At 39.2% G+C, this 19,418-nt stretch overlaps 1 non-coding gene and 1 pseudogene across 1 annotated transcript; one reads left to right on the top strand and one right to left on the bottom strand.

Moving 5' to 3' along the window:
* Window positions 1–5,451: 5,451 nt before the first annotated feature.
* LOC116141977 lies at window positions 5,452–12,372 on the top strand (annotated as a pseudogene).
* Window positions 12,373–18,706: 6,334 nt separating this feature from the next.
* LOC116141991 lies at window positions 18,707–18,813 on the bottom strand. The gene has a single exon (XR_004129927.1). It is a non-coding gene; the product is annotated as a small nucleolar RNA R71 (small nucleolar RNA).
* Window positions 18,814–19,418: the final 605 nt, after the last annotated feature.

The following is a 19,418-nucleotide window of genomic DNA, read 5'->3' as shown; positions in this document are numbered from 1 at the left end:
TAAAAAATACTGTTATGTTAATATTTAAAAAGGATGACAATTTAGTTATTTATATAACATACCTACTCATTTATCTTCCTAACCAAATATATTATCCATTAATTTATTCGAACTAACCAAAACATATTTTCTAAACATTTCTAATAATCTTTAAGGTGATCTATCTTTTCGTTAATATAATATCTCATATAATAAAATATTATATGATCTAAACCCTATATATATATATATATATATATATTATTATATATATTATATATAATATATATATATATATATAATATATATATATATCAAAACATCACTTGAATTCGTTAGTCTCCTCTTAATTAAAAAATTCACTGTTTAAGTTGACCAGAAAATATTACAAACCCAAAGTTGAGTGGGTTGTTGATGAAAATGATATGCCCTTATATATATATATATACATACACGTTAAAGTCTCCTCTTAATTAAAAAATTCACTGTTTAAGTTGACTAGAAAATATTACAAACTCAAAGTTGAGTGGGTTGTTGATGAAAATGATATGCCCTCATATATATATATCTCAAAACTTCAGTTGAATTCGTTAAAGTCTCCTCTTAATTAAAAAATTCACTGTTTAAGTTGACCATAAAATATTACAAACCCAAAGTTGAGTGGGTTGTTGATGAAAATGATATGTCCCATATATATATATCTCAAAACTTCGGTTGAATTCGTTAAAGCCTCCTCTTAATTAAAAAAATCACTGTTTAAGTTGACTAGAAAATATTACAAACTCAAAGTTGAGTGGGTTGTTGATGAAGACGATATGCCTATATGTATATATATAATATCTCAAAACTTCAGTTGAATTCATTAAAGACTCCTCTTAATTAAAAAAATTCACTGTTTAAGTTTACCAGAAAATATTACAAACCCAAAGTTGAATGGGTTGTTGATGAAAATGATATATTAACTGACTCTTAGTAAATACAATTTGATATTAATTATATATATCTAATCCAATAATATTGGAATATGATTCCGACTGGAAAATTATCGTGTAAAGTTATATATATGTTAAAATTATTTTTCTTAATTGATTAAGTTGATATGATAAAAATAGACACATTTTTTGGAACATCAATTTTAAACCTATTTAGACTTTCAGATATTATCTTTGCCAAAATACGGACATCATATATGCATATAATTAATTGAGAGAAATATTACATTATACTTAACATAATTAAACACAATTATAATTTTGGTATCTAAATTAAGTATATATATTTTATTATAAAAATAAAATATATATACTTGTTGATACAGAAATCTGCACCAAGCAGAAAATTTCTATTGACCCTGCCGGAACCGGAATGGATGTGTGCGTGATTTAATGAAAATTAACAATGAACAAAAAAGAAAGAGTCACAAATAAGAACACCAGATAATTTTTAAAGTGGTTTAACAAGTTAGAACTTGAGCCTGCATCCATTGTTATCTTATTGTTTTTGAGAGCTTACAAAGAATAGTATAATTCCTAGAAAGATTTGCTTAGAGCAATTGCCCAGCCCCTCTGAAAACAAGTTATGATGGGTTTATATAGCACCCATTCACATGATAGAGTTGAGATAAGATTCAACTATGAAGGATTAGGAAGTTGCATGATCTTCAGCTACCTTAGTTGGAATCTAAATATCATTATTCCAAATTGAGCCAATCTAAATATCTTCTCTCATATAAGGAATTATCCTCTCTGGATTTCATGCACAACAATAGCCCCCCAGTTTTTGGAGTGCGTAATCCCGCTTCAAAAACTCATGTATTTGATCTGGATGGCTACGCACTATAGGCTGTAGTCTCAAACTAAAAAACTTAAGTTATGCCTAGCACGATCTAAGAGATCTTGAACAAGTGATCTCAAACAAATGAGTGAGCTTATGAGCTTCATCAGGGAGCATAAAGAGCTCGATCTTTGAACATAAAGAGCTCGATTTGACAGTGCGAGGAGTTCAATTAGAAAGCGCGAAGAGCTTGATCTGAGAGCATAGCTCAATCAAAAAGCATGGAGAGCTTGATCTGAGAGCATAGCTCGATCAGAAAGCATGGAGAGCTTGATCTGAGAGCATAGCTCAATCAGAAAGCATGAAGAGCTTAATCTAAGAGCATAGCTTGATCAGAAAGCTTGGAGAGCTTGATCTGAGTGCATTGCTTGATTAGAAAGCTTGGAGAGCTTGATCGGAGAGCTTGATCTGAGAGCATAGCTCGATCAAAAAACATGGAGAGCTTGATTTGAGAGCACTGTTGGATTAGAAAGCATGGAAAGCTTGATCTGAAGCATTGCTCGATCAGAAAGCATAGAGAGCTTGATCTGAGAGCATAGCTCGATCAAAAACCATGAAGAGCTTGATCTGAGAGCATAGCTCGATCAAAAAGTATGGAGAGCTTGATCTGATAGCATTGCTCGATCAGAAAGCTTGGAGAGCTTGATCTGAGAGCATAGCTCAATAAGAAAGCATGGAAAGTTTGAGAGCTTAAGAGCTTGAGAGCTTGAGAGCTTGGGAGCTAGAGAAAAGACCTAGCTTGAGAGCTCAATAGCTTAGGAGCTAGAGAGGTAGCTTGAGAGTTCGATAGCTTGGGATCTAGAGAGGTAGCTTGAGAGTTCGATAGCTTGGGAAGCTAGAGACCTAGCTTGAGAGTTCGATAGCTTTGGAGCTTGAGAGCTAGAGAGCTAGCGAGCTTTTTCTAATCTAAGAGATTTGAGCATGCTATTTGAGCGATCTGACCACGCAATCTAAATTTGAAGATCTGAGTGATATAAGCACGCAATCTGAGCGATCTGGCCACGCGATTTAAGAACTCTGATTTGGAATAGGCTTCAGTATTTTTATGATAACTTGAGCTATAGACCTCAGATTTGGATGATTCTTAAACCGTCGGAAAGTTAACTCAAAGGGCTACAATTTTTGTGTTTATTGCTTAGCTAGATTTAGATTTTATCCTACTCAGATTTTCATATTTGATAACGTGATTCTAGAAAAAGAAGCAGGGATTTGCAAAAGAAGTTGAGACTTGCTAGAAAAACATGGAGAGTTGGTGTGAATTAGGCCCTCATTCTAGTGCCAAAATGTTGATATAGAAATCTTTACCAACCAGAGAATTCTGATTGACCTTGTCGAAACCGGAACCGACTTAGATATTTAGATTGACTTAGATTTCATCTAAGGTAACCGAAGATCATGCAACTTCCTAATCCTACGTATTTGAATCTTATCTCAACTCTATCATGTAAATGGGTGCTATATAAACCCATCATAACTTGTTTTCAGGGGGGCTGGGAAATTGTTCTAAGCAAATTTTCCTAGGAATTATACTGTTCTTTGTAAGCTCTCAAAACAATAAGATAACAGTGGAGGTAGGCTCAAGTTCTAACTTGCCAAACCACTTTAAAAATTTCCCTACCATTTACTTTATTGCTTTTATTATTCGTCCACTGCTGGTTATCCGTAATCACACGCACATCCTTTCCAGTTCCGACAAGGTCAATCAGAATTCTCTAATTGGTACAGATTTCTGTATCAACAATACTTATTTTAGAAATTTCCTTTGACGAAGTCTATGTGACTTCAAGTCAATATAGAAATTTGACTCAAAGTCAGTCAAAAAGAGATCCTAATCAAAAGTGTTACTATATATATAAACTTGATAGGGGAGGACTGAAGTTACAAATCCATCAATTAAGGGACAATTAACAGTTAGTTAGTTTAAATTTAACTTTATATGAGGGTAAAGATGTAATTTTCAAATTGTCCTGTTTACAAAATAAATAATAAAAATTTAAAATAATAAAATTAAATACTGAAAATTAAGAAAAAAACTAATTTTTTTTTTTAAAATTATAATTTTAAATAATAAAAATTATAAATTATTAAAAAAAACAAATTAAAAAAATTAATTAATAAAAACTATTATTATTTTCCTTTAATTTTGTAATTTTTTTTGAGTTTTTAACATTTTCAATTTTAGACTTTAAGAACTAAATTAACTTTTTTTTAGTAACCGGGGTATTTGAGCCAGCTTACGTGCACCTCAACTAATCTCCGGAGTCCCTTGAACCTCCTACAAGCCTAAAAGACCAGATAAGCTATAATATTATTGTGATAGGTGACCCCAAAAGTTTGAATCCAAGAACTAAAGGAAGGAGCAAACCTCCTTCACCTAAAGGAAAAAGCAAGGGCATTTAAGTCATTTAGTCATTTTCTGTTAAAGTTAATGGCAAATAACCATTAAAACATTAGATATTTAAATGGCTCCTCATTTTATGATTATAACTACAATCACGTTTTGATTACATTTTCTCTATTGATTGGGAAACAAAAACATCAGATGAAACTTTAGAGCAAATCAAGTATACAAATAATATGTAATTTCATTCAATTATTTGCACATTGCCTGTGCTTCTTTATTGTTAGAAATTAGAATTTAAAGAAACATCCAGGTAATTTTGGCTGTGTTTGTTTTATTATTTTGAGTAGTATTTTTGAAAAAGTTGAGTTGGGTTGTTATTACGAGGTGGGATTTGAAAATTAACAAAACACCCCCTACAATAAAAAGTTTATAAATTGACAAAAACACCCCACCCACCCACATTTGCTAGATTCCTACCACCACCATTGGAAGGTGGCTAGAATCTATCGTAATGACACACGACCAGCCGAATCTGGCCGATCGTGTGTTGATATGACCTTTTCTAGCTATATCCACCATGGATCTGGTCAGAAAATGCTAGATTTGGATATGGCCGTCGTTGACGATCAGATATGGCTAAAGATCTAGCCGTCAACGGCCAGATCTTTGGCTGTAGATTTTGCCTCTTTGGATCTGGCCAGAAAAGGCTAGATCGGTGCACTATTGGCTAGATCCAGCTGGTGGTGCGCCATTACAATAGATTCCGGCCACCTTCTAGTTGTGGTGGCTAGAATCTGGTAAATGTAGGTGGGTGGGGTTGTTTTTGTCAATTTATAAACTTTTTTGTTGCGGGGTGTTTAGTTAAATTCACAAACGTAGGGTGTTTACAATTAGTTGAATAGAATATAATTGAATTTTGAGAATAGGGAAATAAATATGTATTTTGAGAAGGATAAGAATAGGATAGGGGGCTAAACGCAGTAGAAGTTCGTTCCTCGACAGCATATTGACTTTGATTATTGTGGGTCTAAGTCTATTTTTGTAGGCAGTAAAAAAAATAGACCTTTGAGCTGCCCTCACTGGGATAGTTATGGCTACATATAAGTTGATGAAATTCGATGAATATTCACTACAACATTCACTCTAAACTCACAACATTTCCTAGTGGGAAGATAATCATTTTAATTCACTCTAAAATTCTGGAGTCTCCATCCTGAAATCCTTGCACTTCCATTTCACATAAGCATATTGCTGAAAATTTAGTCCACTCGTACTCAAAGAAAAAATTGTGAAGCATGGTTGACGCAGATGTGTCATTTGTGGTACAGAAGTTTGGAGATTATATCATCCAAGAAGTAGTGTTTTTACAAGATGTGAGAGATGAAGTGCAGTTGCTAAAGAATGAGCTTGAATGGATCCAATGTTTCATCAAGGATGCCAAAGAAAAACAAGTTGAAGATGCTATGGTTCACAAGTGGGTGTCTAATATCAGAGACATTGCTTAAGATACCGAGGATGTCTTGGATAATTTTATGCTCAAAATCGATCACGGAAAGACTCTGAATCGAGATCGACTGGCTCTCTTTGCTTCGATTAGGAAGTATTCATGCTTATTTGATTTAGGCAAGAAGAAAGATCTATATGGCATAGGCAAGGAGATTGAATCACTTCAGAAAAGGATCATTGATCTATCTCGTAAATGGGAATTGTATCACCTTGAGGATTTTGGTAATAAGAGGGAAGGAAAGAGCAATAATCTTGAAAAGTTGAAAGATTTAAGAAGAGTCACTTCCTTTGTTGTTGAGGGGAACATTGTTGGCTTTGAGGATGATGCTAAAATGTTGTTGGGTAAACTTCTTGAGGATGAGCCATGGCGTTTTGAAGTTTCCATCTTTGGCATGGGACGTTTGGGCAAAACAACTCTCGCTAAGAAACTTTACCACAACATTGATGTCTTGAATAAATTCAAACTACGAGCTTGGGTGTTTGTCTCTCAAGATTACCAAACTGAAGATCTTCTTCGATGAATTATAAAGTCTTTTGAGATCTGATAGGTTTCAGCAACTCAACAAACCAACAACGAAATGAAACAGTTAAAAGAGAAAATGTTGACAGAATATTTAAGAACAGAAAGCTGTATTCGAATGAATCAGACTGTGTATTACACTTTTGAAAATGCAAAAATAATCTAGATAATAAGTTCACTACGTACTCAATATCAAAGACTCAAAAACACTCAAAACAGATTCAAAGAAAAATAAACACTGCTGAGCTTCGAGGGCCAGCTTCTTCCCAAATTTCCTTGTCCTCTCTTCTGCCTTTCCTTGACGATTGGCTCCCTTTTTGTAATGCCTAGTATAACAGAATGTTGTACTGCTCCTCTCCCACATTGCCATCTGTCTAGTATTCCAATAACAGAATGTTATACTGCTTCTCTCCCATACTGCCATTTGTCTTATGATGATTGTCCTCTATCATGTTGCCATCTGTCTTGTACGGTTTTGCCAGCCCAGCTTGTGATCCTCTACTATGCTTCCCTTGCCTATTGTAGACCTACATTGCATGTGATCTATCATTACCCTCCTCAAGAAGAGCCACCTTGTCCTGAAGGTGGAAAGAGGGGAATTGAGTATTGAGGGTGTGGAAGTCCTCCCAAGTGCTCTCGAATTCCGCCAGTCCCTTCCAGTGGATGAGAACTTCCCATTGTCCATTTAGCAGTTTTTGTTTTTTAAGAACTGTTTGGGGTTCCACAGTCAAAACTAAGTTTTTGTTGAGGTTGTTCGGAAGGGGCTAGCTATTGGGAATTGGAAAAATGGCTTTCTTCAATTGAGACACATGGAAAACATCATATATACGAGCTGAGAGAGGAAGATCTAATTGGTAAGTTGCTGCCCCGATTTTGTTTTTTATTACAAATAGACCATAAATTATGGGCTAAGCTTTTCATTGTGGCACCTTGCTAGAGAGCATAGCCTGTATGGCTGAAGTTTCAAATATGCTAAGTCCCCCACCTTAAAATGGACTTTTCTTCTCCTTTTATCTGCATACATTTTCATGCGATTTTGGGCTTGAACTAGGTTGTTCTTCAAGTCTTGGAGAATGTAGTTGCGGACCTGGAGTTAGTAGTGGACTTCATCAACTCGGGAGGAATGATCTGTGTATTTTAGTACCGTTGGAGGGTCACAACCATACAATGCTTTAAAGGGACACATACTTACCGATACACTGAATTTGGTGTTGAACCAGAATTCTACCCAAGGTATTCATTTTGGCTATTGTTGCGGCTATCCATTGACAAAACACCTAAGATAAGTTTCTAAGCAATGATTTACCACCCCTGTTTGCCCGTCCATTTGTGGATGATAGGCAAAACTCATGTGGAGCTAGGTCCCCGAATGGCAAAATAACTCGCCCAAAAATGACTCATAAAGATCTGGTCTCGATCAGAAATGATTGATCATGGAAACCCATATAGGCGGACTATCTCCTTAATAAATACCTCAGCGACTTCCTTAGCGGCGTAGGGATGCTACAATGTGATGAAATGGCTATATTTCGAAAGTCGATCAACCATTACTAGGATAGTGTCTACCCTTTTAGCCTTCAGAAGCCCTAAAATGAAGTCCATAGATATATCCTCCCAAACTTGATTCGGAATGGGTAGTGGTTGCAACAATCCTGCAGGACTCAAGGCATTGTATTTGTTATGTTGGCAGACAGTGCAAGCTTCCACAAAATTCTTAATATCCTTTCTCATCCCCTCCCAATAAACCACATTGCCAATGTGTTTGTACGTTCTAAAAAACCCGGAACGCCCCCCTATAGGTGAAGAATGAAACTCATGTAGAAGGTTTTGTATGTGAGGGCCTATTTTAGGAACTACTAACCTTCCTTGATAGAGTAAATGATGGCTCGCTAGTTAGAAGGGAGGTCAGCCATTTGGATCGATCAAAAGTTGTTGAATAATGTGACGAAGTTTCTCATCCTTCTGAATAGCTTCTTCTAAGTCCTTTATACCTGCAAAACAACCCACAGTTATGGCATTATGTTACAAGACAGTGCATCAGCAACTTTATTTTTTGCTTCTGATTGATACTGTATGACAAAATTCAATCCCAGCAGCTTGATGATCCATTTTTGTTGACTTTCACTCAACAATTTATGGTCGGTCAGAAAGTGCAGGCTCCGTTGGTCTGTTCAGATAACAAATTGTTGTCCGAGGAGGTAATGACGCCACTTTTGAGTGGCTAGAACCACTACCATGATTTCTCATTCATAGATTGACTTTAACTAAGACTTCATCGACAACCCCTTACTTATGTATGCGAGTGGTCGTCCCTCTTGCATCAAAACTACTCCTAATCCACTAACTGAAGCATCTATTTCTATCAAAAACGTTTTAGAGAAATCAGGCATAGCTAGAACTGGAATGCTAGTCATAATCCTCTTCAATTCTTTGAACGCTGTTTGGGCTGGTTCGTTCCATCCGAAAGCATCTTTCTTAAGTAAGGCTGTTAAAAGTGCTACGATCTTATCGTAGTCTTGGACAAAACACCGATAGTAGCCTATTAAACCGAGAAACCCGTGAAGTGCTCTCACATTCTTTTGTACCAGCCACTTGATGATGCTCTCTATCTTGGATTGATTGACGGCTATGCCTTCGGCTAAGATGACATGCCCCAAATACTCTATCTATCGCTACCCGAACAAACATTTTTTTTCTGTTCACTATTAACTCATGTTCCAGTAGAATCTGAAGGACGGTTGCCAAATGTTCCAAGTGCTCGTTCATCCCCTTGCTATAGATGAGTATGTCGTCAAAGAAAACAAGTATAAACCTACGCAAGTGCAGCCTAAAAATTCCATTCATTAATGTTTGGAAGTGGAAGGTGCGTTTGTTAATCCAAAGGGCATAATCAAAAATTCATAATGTCCTTTGTGAGTCTGGAATGTCGTCTTGTGGGTGTCTTCAGGGAGGAATCGTATCTGGTGATAACCTAACTTCAAATCAAGTTTAGAGAATACCGACGCTCCTCCTGGTTCATCAAACAATTCATCAATTGCTAGAATTGGAAACTTATCTAGTACTGTAATTTTATTCACAGCCATGTAGTCAACACAAAATCTCCATCCACCATCCTTCTTCTTCACTAGTAGCACCACACTTGAAAACAGACTCACACTAGATTTGATGATCTCGGAAGCCATCATCTCTTTAACAATGTGTTCTATCTCATTCTTTTTGATAGTATGGGTATTTATATGGCCGAAGATTTAGGGGTTGGGTTCCTGGCACTAATGGAATTGAATGGTCTTGAGTCCTAATGGGTGGTAATCTGGCCAAGGGTTCGAACACTTGTCCAAACTTACCTAATACCTCTACCAAATTTTCATCAATTCTCTCTTCGTTTCCCGTTTATCTTTGAGTCTCCCCAAACTCGATTAACACTCCTTGTCCTTCCCTCTGTACAGTCTTAATCATGGCCTTCAAGGACACTAGTGTTTTGCTTAAGGAAAGATCCCCTCGTAGTTGTACCATTCGCTCTCCTGATCTGAACTTCGTAGTCTGTTTCTTCCAATTAATTATTGTCTCCCCTAAAGTCTCCAACCAAGCCATCTCGAGTACTACATTAGCACTCCCTATTTCAAATGGAAAAAAATCTTGAACCACAACCATTCCTTGTATTTCTAGTGGAACCACTTTACATTCCCCTTGACATGTCACCCGATAACCATCTCCCACTCTGACTCTGAAGGACAGGGTCGTAACCACTGGTAATTCCAACCTACCCACTGCCTCCAAACCAATGAAATTGTGGAAAGCCCCACTATCAATCAACACAATTAATTCCTCACCGTGGACACTCCCTTTAAGCTTCATCGTTTTTTGCCCTTGTATTCCCACCACCGAGCTGATGGATAGCTCCACATGGCTTTGATTTTGTTCAGTGCAACCTCCTCCTTTTTTGCTTCTTCTTGCAGCTCTAGATCCTCATCTTCTCCCTCAAGCAAGACAATCTGAAACTATTTCTCACCAGACCTATGCCAAGGTGAAAATTTTGCATCACATCTATAACATAATCCCTTTTCTCTCTTTCTTTGGATCTCAGATTCTGTTAACCTTTAGAAGGGAAAATCTAGCTGAAAGTTGGAAGATCTGAAGGTTTCTGCTGGAGTTGACACGTAACTAGAGCTATTATCAGTGGAAGCACGCTTGAAATTTGTGTTTTAGGGCTGAATTTTCATGTTAAATGTTGAATCTGTTTGGGTGGTGTTGGGTTGGGTTATGTGGGTTTGGGTTATGTGTGTTTGGGCTCTATTTTGCTCTTCCATTCTAATTGGGTTTGAGTTTAAATGTGGGCCCTTACTAATTCCCCCAAATTTTCCTTGTTGGCCTAATCCTCCTCTGGCCTCTTCTAGTATTGTATTCCTTTCTTCCACTCTCTAGGCCAGAATTGCAATTTGAGTTAAAGAATTTGGCTGACCTAAAATGTCTGGTTGCTAGAGCTTCACCTTAGCACGGATCTCGAGTCGTAACCCATTTAAAAATGCTACAGAAAGCACGTCCTCCCTTTTTTCCACTGTCATTGCTGCAATTTCTTCAAACCACCGGTGGTAGTCCAGTACAGTTCCCGTCTGCCTCATCGACATAAGAAGTTCTAGCAGGCTAATTTCTTGTGTTCTGCTGAATCTCTGCAGGAAAGCCACCTTGAACACAGGCCACGTCAATCCTAGCATCCTGGATTCGTTCCATTTATACAAATGGAGGGCTTATCCTTCCATGCATAACGCCATGGAGAGGGCCTTGCTCTCGTCGGTAACTTGGTTAAGGGCAAAGTATCTTTCCACGCGAAAAATCCAGCCATACGGATCTTTGTCGGAAAAAAGTGGAAGCTCTAATTTTCTGCCTCCCCACTCTCGTCGGTTTCCCCTTCGTGGTGGTGGTAGCCTCCTTGGTAAGGAGGTGGTGGTGGTGGTTCATTTTCCTTGTGGTGGTCTTCATCACGGTGGTTCCACGTGCCTGAGTTGTTGTCTTCTTCCTACCCCGCCATCCTCCGGCGAGCCTTTTCCTCAGTTTTCTGACGTCTTTCTTCTTCTGTTCTATGGTGAGCTTCTTCCTGTTTGTCCATACACCTCATCCAGTTTTGCACATCCATCATTATCTCCCTCATGGACACCATTGTTTCTGTCAACTTGGAAATGTCTCTCTTCACCCTAGTAACTTCCTTCTCAACAATGTCCATTCTATTTTCCATTCGAGTACTAACCATACCCCAGCGAGCAACCTCACTTTGATACCAATTGATAGGTTTCAGCAACTCAACAAACCAACAACGAAATGAAACAGTTAAAAGAGAAAAATGTTAACTGAATATTTAAGAACAGAAAGTTGTATTCGAATGAATCAGACTATGTATTACACTTTTGGAAATGTAAAAATAATTTAGATAATAAGTTCACTACGTACTCAATATCAATGACTCAAAAACACTCAAAACAGATTCAGAGAAAAATAAACACTGCTAAGCTTCGAGGGCCAGCTTCCTCCCAAATTTCCTTGTCCTCTCTTCTGCCTTTCCCTAACGATCTGCTCCTTTTTGTAATGCCTAGTATAACAGAATGTTGTACTGCTCCTCTCCCATATTGCCATCTATCTAGTATTCCAATAACATAATGGTGTACTGCTCCTCTCCCATACTGCCATTTGTCTTGTGCTGATTATCCTCTGTCATGTTGCCATCTGTCCTGTACTGTTTTGCTAGCCCAGCTTGTGATCCTCTACTATACTTCCCTTGCTTATAGTAGACTTGCATTGCATGTGATCTGTCAAGATCAAAATTAATGGATTAGAGCTAGAGAAGATGACCGAAGAGGATTTGGAGAGGTGTCTGTATAAATCTTTCCAAGAACACTCATATTGGGCAGTGATCGATGATGTATGGCAGAAAGAAGCATGGGAGAGTTTGAAAAGAGCCTTTCCGGATGGTAACAATGGAAGTAGAGTTATAATCACTACTCGCATCAAAGAAGTAGCTGAGCATTCGGATGAGAGAATTCATGTTCATAAACTTCGTTTTCTTAGGCCTGATGAGTTTTGGAACTTATTCTGTGAGAACGCTTTTCGAAAATCAAATGCAAACGAAGAATTGGAAAAGCTGGGAAGAGAAATGGTTGAAAAATGCGGCGGTCTGCCCCTTGCCATACTTGTATTATGAGGGCTGTTGTCTACAAAGAAACCATAAGAGTGGTGCTCGGTTCGTGATCACATTTGGCAACATTTAAGGAATGATTCAATTCACAGACCTTCTTTATTAACTTTTAACTTCAATGATTTGCCTTATCAATTGAAGCTCCGCTTTCTCTATCTTGGGATTTTCCTTGAGGATTTTGAATTCTTTATAGAGAAAGCAATCCGATTACTAGTAGCAAAAGGTTTCATACAAGAAGATAATGATCGAGTAATGGAAGAGGTGGCAAAAAACAACCTGGATGAGTTGATCAATAGAAGCTTGATTCAAATTGAAAACATTTGTTGGGGGAGGGTTGAAACATGCCGAATTCATGATCTTTTGCGGGATCTTGAAATTCAAAAGGCAAAAGAGCTTAATTTCTTTCACATTTACGACAGAATTCATCATCCAACTTGCTCTCCAACTTCAACATCATCATCCCGCCCACTTGTTTTTAATTCCGAAACAAGTTCTTCGTTCCAACATTGTAATTCTCTCTCAGGTTCCCTCTTGTTGTACGATCGAGATCGGGACTTTTTCAGGTAAACATCTACCGCTATTTTCACAAGACTCTGGTTGCTTAGATTTCTTCATGCCTAGAATTATGGAGGATACATTGATTGCTATAGCTTACCCGAAGAGATTGGGCAGTTGGTCCACTTAAAGTATTTAATGGTAAGGATTACATCCATCATAAATCTTCCACCATCGATTGTCAACTTACGAAAACTGCAAACTCTGGACTTATACTTTCCCAATTTCCCCCTCAAGCTTCCCATTGGAATTGCCAAATTGTAGGAGTTGAGGCATTTAGTCGGAACATTTGAAGGGCCTTTTCCGATAGACAATTTAACAAACCTTCAGACTTTGAAGTTTGCAAGCTATGAAAGTTGGAGTAAAGTTCATCCTGAAAAGTTGGTTAATCTTCGCGAACTGCACATCCATAATTTCCACACACAAGAACAAGAACCATTCATATTCGACTCTATTGCCAAGCTAAAAAACATTAGAATTTTATCGGTAGAACTGTCCGGTGTTCACTCTTTCAGTACACTGTAACCACTTTCTCACTGTCCACGGCTCCAGGATTTGACATTGGGTGGGAAGATAGAGGAACTACCAGAAGACATACACATGATCTTACCAAATCTCGAATGCTTATCGTTAAGTAATTTGAATCTTCAAGATGATCCGATGCCAAATTAGAGAAGTTACGGAACCTAGTAAGTTTGGAATTGCGATTTGATTCTTACCATGGAAAGAAAATGATATGCGGGGAAAAGGGTGTAGACATAAAAATCTACCTATACAGAAGGAGGGTCTGATCCTGTGAGGTTGAGGCCACTAGCGATCTGTTGTACCTGCACACGTAGAGAAATAAACATGAAGCGACGGGAAACACCAGGGTGGTGTTTGCCGTAGGCACTCTGACGCTCAAGTCAGTAAGGCTGAAAGGCTGATTTAGTGAGGGCTAGAGAGTAGAGAGGTTACCAAAACTCTAGTCAGGGACTATGACTACAGCTATGATGTGAAGTTCTCAAGCAAGAACTCCGGGGTCTGTAGGTGTAGTGTAATCTGCCCTATGAGAGAGCTGGCCTTTGTTTAAATAGTGACTGTCTGGTCTCCCAATCTTGGTAGGATTGAGAGTCCTCGTAGAAATTCGTTTCCTATAGGGATATATCCTTTGATCCCCTTATCCTAGCGTGAAAGGGAGTCCAAGTATGATTCTAACACGGACCTTGGAGGAGTTAGAATGGTAGTGGGCTGCTCTATCAGTGTTCGAACAAGAATGTGATTCGTAGGTGGCCGTGGGCTTTGAATTTTTTCATGGATCCATGAAGTGTATTTGGACTAGGAGGCCTGAGTCCAGATGGTTTGGACCGACTATATTTCGTAGTGCATAGGCCTCATCTGGGGGATTTTGGCTCGGGCCGCATCGGGACTGGGCTTAGGTTTTCCTCTTTGTCAAAAGTGTTATCCTATTTTGGCCGAGGACAATTTTTGACCCTGACAGTTTGCCCCCCACTCTCTGAGTTAAGGTTTTCTTAAGTCAAAGAGTCGGAAGTGAGTGAGGAGTATTCGGTCGCTCTTCACAGATGGTCGATTGTCAGCGCAGCTGACCAATTCGATGAAGGTGATTTATGGTCAATGGTCATTCAATATGCATTGCCGAGCCAGCATATACAACCAATTCAAGTGGGTGTGCCTGATCGGTGTGAGGGACCAAGCGAACTGGGACAATAACGAACTTTTGGGGTGCACATATCCGTTCAGTGTGTCTAACCGAGTAGAGAAACCAGTGAACCTCTACAGGCGTATTCGATCATTATGTCAGGTCGAGAAAATGAGGAAAGGACTGAAGATGTATTCGGTCAAGGTACCTAGGTGAACAAGTAGATGAGATCGACTCGGCTGGGTTGTCCGACCGTATGACGAGCACTTGGGTTATACCACGGGGCTGTCTTAATAAAACACCATAGGGCCGAGTAAAATGTGAGAAGGTTGACCTTTGATTGCCCACTCGTCCACCATGGAAGATCGAATGGGCGAGGCTTCTTGCCTTGATCATCTCGAGGGGGAACGCTAGCTGGACTGTTCCAAGCTAGTCGACCGGTTGGGAGTCTCCTTGATGTGTGACACAGGAGCATGTCGAATCGGTTGGGAAGAAAGGGCGGTTGAGCATAGCTTCCGTACCGTGCTACGGTTTTCCTAGGTGTCGTGGATCCCTGGCATGTGTGCGCTGGCGATCAGTCATTTGTTGTGGAGGCGGGAAAACGAAGAGTCGCTCTGACCTTTGGCCAATCGCGGGCTGCCACGTGTTTGCCTCTATCAGATTTTTCATATAAAAACGAGGGAGTGGATTGTTCATCTCCCATTTTCATGTTTTCCTCTATTTTTCTGTAATCGTCTTTCCTTTTCTTTTCTTCTTCTTTATTCTAGTTTCCTTGAGTAACGGTGGTTCTCTTTCTGCAGATTTCGGGGTCGTTTAGGGTAAATACTATTTCTTTAGGCTAATTTTTTTTTTGTTTTGCTTGTTTGCTTCATTTGTGTCGAGTTTTTGGGAGATAGGGTGAGATTTCTTGAAGTTTCGAGGGGTTTCGTTTGGGTTTTGAGGTGCTGGAGCTTTGATTTTCTAGAATAGGCATGAATTTTGGGATTTCCAGTGGGTTTCTGGCGATTTGGCCTATTTTTTTGTATTTTCGGGTGTTTTGGACGGAACCAGGAAGATAAAAACGATTTAAATATCACCCTGATTTGGCTCGGTCGGTCCGCCTGATAGAATCAAGTGACGTTGGATCCAGGTTCAGTTGGATAGGTAGGTCATCCGGTCCATTCGACTGAGTAGCGAGGGGTCGTCCTATCTAAAGGGGTCGGTCAGTGATTTGGGGTGAGTCGGGACGAGTTGGTACTGGGTTGGGGGCCAGGTCGGTCGATTGAGAGGGTCGACCAGAGTTTTAGCTTGGGTTGGCCGGTGTTAAAGGTGATAGGTTGTTCGGTGTTGGGGGGCGAGTGATATTTTAGAGGTGTTCGTTTAGTGTTGTTTGGTCGGTGATTCTGGTCGAGTGGGTGTCCGATACTTAGGATATTGTAGTTTGGATTGTGGGATTGACTCGATCGGCCAGGTAGGACGAATAGGTTGACATGTCAGACTCAGAATCGAGTAGTTCAAGCGGGGCTGGGGTAGATGTTGGGAATGAGTATGAACATGCCCTGACCATGGTGATGATGCCCGAGGGCTCTGTTCCAACGAGTGTACCGACCAGTGTGAGTGTTGCTGCCCTAGGGACGAGTACTACCTGTCCGAGTGGTAAGGGTAGGCATGGGGAAAGTGGGGAAGACTCCGAGGGAGTTGGTAGTTCATCTTCGTCCGGTAGCAGCTTTGAGAAAGAGCCGAGTCAACAGGGCAGTGAGATTTTGAGTAGGGATTATCCACCCATACTTAAGGATAGCAACTGTGGCGGATGTGGACTATATATCACATTCCAGGTTCGGTTGAGATCCAGGCGGCATGGTCGTACGAGCGGGTTGATTGGGAGGCAAAAGGCTGGGTGAGTGTTTATGAGAAATGGTTTCACGACTGATTGAGGTTGCCTATTCCTCGCCTCATCTGGGAGGTGCTAAACCACTTCATGATTGCTCCATCACAGATCATGCCGAACGGTTGGTGATAAGAGCTTGAATGTTGATATTTTGTTAGTGATTTAATTGGTTTATTTATGGAAAAATGTGCTTAAAGTGTGGAATTTGGATTATTTCTTTCATAAATACCATTTATGGGATCATGGATGCACTTTAAGTGTTTTTAGGCTCAAACAGGTTGTTGAAGGGAAAAGAATGATATCGATAGGATTCACAACGCGTAGGAACAAACGGCACAAGAATCAGGGTCGAAATGAGGGAGTTGTGGTACGTCGAAGATGTTACGGAAAATCTAGAAATTCTTTATCATGAGTATGCCTCGATGTTTCTATCATAACTTGAGTTGTAGAAGTTGGAATTTGACGATTCTGGTGGAGCTGGAAAGCTTATTCAAAGAGCTACAATGTTCGTGTTGATTACTTCATCTAATTCTGAATTTTACAGATTCTTTGGATAGAAGGAACGATCGCTGCGGCGATCATTCTTACCGCCGCGGCGATGGGTCGCGGGTTTGTGTTAATTCATTATCCTAATCCGAATCTGAATGGGCTAAGTTTTCTAAGATTTTTCCTAAGCACGACCAGAACCCTAAGGATATAAAAGAGAGTCTTGAAGAAGTTGGAGGGGGACTTTTGGGAGAAGAAGAAGACGGCTACCAATTTGGAGATTGGGATCCTGAAAGCTCTCGTACACTGATTAGAGAAGTTTATCTTTTTCTTAAATTGATGTCATTAATGAGAATGATAGGTTTTGTTATTTTCATTATGAACTAACTTTCTTGTCTAGGGCTAAGATGTAGCCCGATTTATGAATATGTGTTGACTTGAATTGTTGTTAATTCTTATTGTGTTTATAATTCTAAGTTTTATTACTATGCATAATGCTTTCAATTCTCAAGGGCCCGAGGGTTGAATGATTTCAAGGGTTAGGTTGAGATCGAGAGATGAAACCTGATTTGTCTTAGGTAATAAAACCATAGATTGAGCGAACGCTAGAGATAGGTTACCGCGATCTGTGAGGCTCCGGTAAATTCCATAGAGCTTAATGATCTCTTAGCTCCAAATCCATTTAGAGATATCTTGGGTTGTTGTTTAAGGGTTAATTTGCTATTGCTCGAGAGAGAGTTAGTGGAATAATGGGGATTTGGCTTTTAGAATACACTTGATTAGGTTAACAACAAATGTCAATGCATGGATTAAATTGGTGTGAAATCTATGCCATAGGTTTAGTCATATTGATTTTCACTTCAAAGTGTTTACAAATTCTGCCTTTAATTAGTACTTAGTTTTTAGTTTATTTACTTTTTCATTAAATTCATTCTTAAACTTCAGTTTAATCAAATAAGAAATAGAATATAATAGTATGGTACTTGGTAGGTAGTTCCCTTGGGATTCGACACTCGTTTACTCGAGTTTTACTACTTGCACGATTTCGTACACTTGCGAATAGCCTGTCAAGTTTTTGGCGCCGTTGCCGGGGAACTATTTTGTTTTACCAATATCAATATGAAATATTTAATTGCTAATTTGATTTTTTTTTTTTTTTGTCTACTGAAATTTTTATTTGTGGTTGCTTTGTTTGTTGTTTTTAGCTAGAATCTGGAGAGTTTACGTTCGAGAGGTAGGGGTGATCTTAATCCACTAGATTTTGAGATCAAACGAACCGCTAGACAGTTGAGAAAGGAAAAGAGGCAAGCTGAATCTGAAAGAGCCGTGGCTAACACAGGATTTGTCAATCCGAATATGCAAAATCAAGAGGTTGAGAATGAGCATATTGTCGGAGGAAATGCAGTGGGTGGTGCAGAAGCAGTTCAGAGAGCATTGAAGGACTATTCTAGTCCTACTGTCAATGGTTGTTATTCAAGCATCAGGAGACCACCCGTTCAAGCAAACAATTTTGAGATTAAACCAGCAATTATCGGAATGATTCAGCAGTCGATCCAATTCGCTGGGTTACCTCATGATGATCCCAACCTGCATATCGCAAACTTTTTGGAGTTGTGCGACACATTCAAACATAACGGAGTATCCGAGGATGCAATCAAACTAAGGCTTTTCCCAATTTCTCTTCGGGATAAAGCTAAGGCTTGGTTGATTTCATTACCATCTGGGAGCATCACAACGTGGAATGAGTTGGCTCAGCGTTCCTCACTAAGTACTTTCCACCTGCCAAGTCAGCCAAACTGAGGAGTGAGATTACCAACTTTTATCAATACGATTTAGAATCATTGTATGAAGCATGGGAAAGGTTTAAGGATCTCTTACGGAGGTGCCCACACCATGGTATACCAATTTGGTCACAAGTGCAAACGTTCTACCAAGGGTTACTACTAACCATTCAAGCTATGATTGATGCAGCAAGTGGGGGAGCCTTGAACAATAAAACGCTAGAGGAAGCATACAATCTGATTGAGGTGATGGCGAACAACAACTATATGAGGACCTCGGAAAGAAATTCAACAAGGAGATCAACAGGAGTGCACGAAGTCGACAGTTACACTGTATTGGCTGCTCAACTTACGAGCATCCATAAGCAATTAGGTAATGTGTTGAAGATAAATGCAATTGAATCTTCCGCTCTAACATGTGACATTTGTGCAGGAAATCATGCGTTGAACGATTGCCAAGAGGGAAATCAGTTTGCTCAGCCTGAACAAGCCAACTACGTCAACAATTTCCAAAGAGGGCAAAGGAATCTGTATTCAAATACGTATAATCCAGCATGGAGGAAACACCCAAATTTTTCATGGAGCAACAACAATGAGCAAAAACAAGCACCTGTTTTTCAACCTCAAGAGCAGAAATCAAACTTGGAAAATGCATTAACCAAGTTCATTGAGGAGACAAGCAAGAGGTTTGAGAAGACCGACGTCCTGGTTCAAAATCAATCTA

The sequence above is a fragment of the Pistacia vera genome, unplaced genomic scaffold (assembly GCF_008641045.1).
Source record: "Pistacia vera cultivar Batoury unplaced genomic scaffold, PisVer_v2 Contig402, whole genome shotgun sequence".
NCBI classification, from domain to species: domain Eukaryota; kingdom Viridiplantae; phylum Streptophyta; class Magnoliopsida; order Sapindales; family Anacardiaceae; genus Pistacia; species Pistacia vera.
Note: the sequence above shows the minus strand (reverse complement) of the source record. Positions and strands in the feature narration are given on the sequence as shown.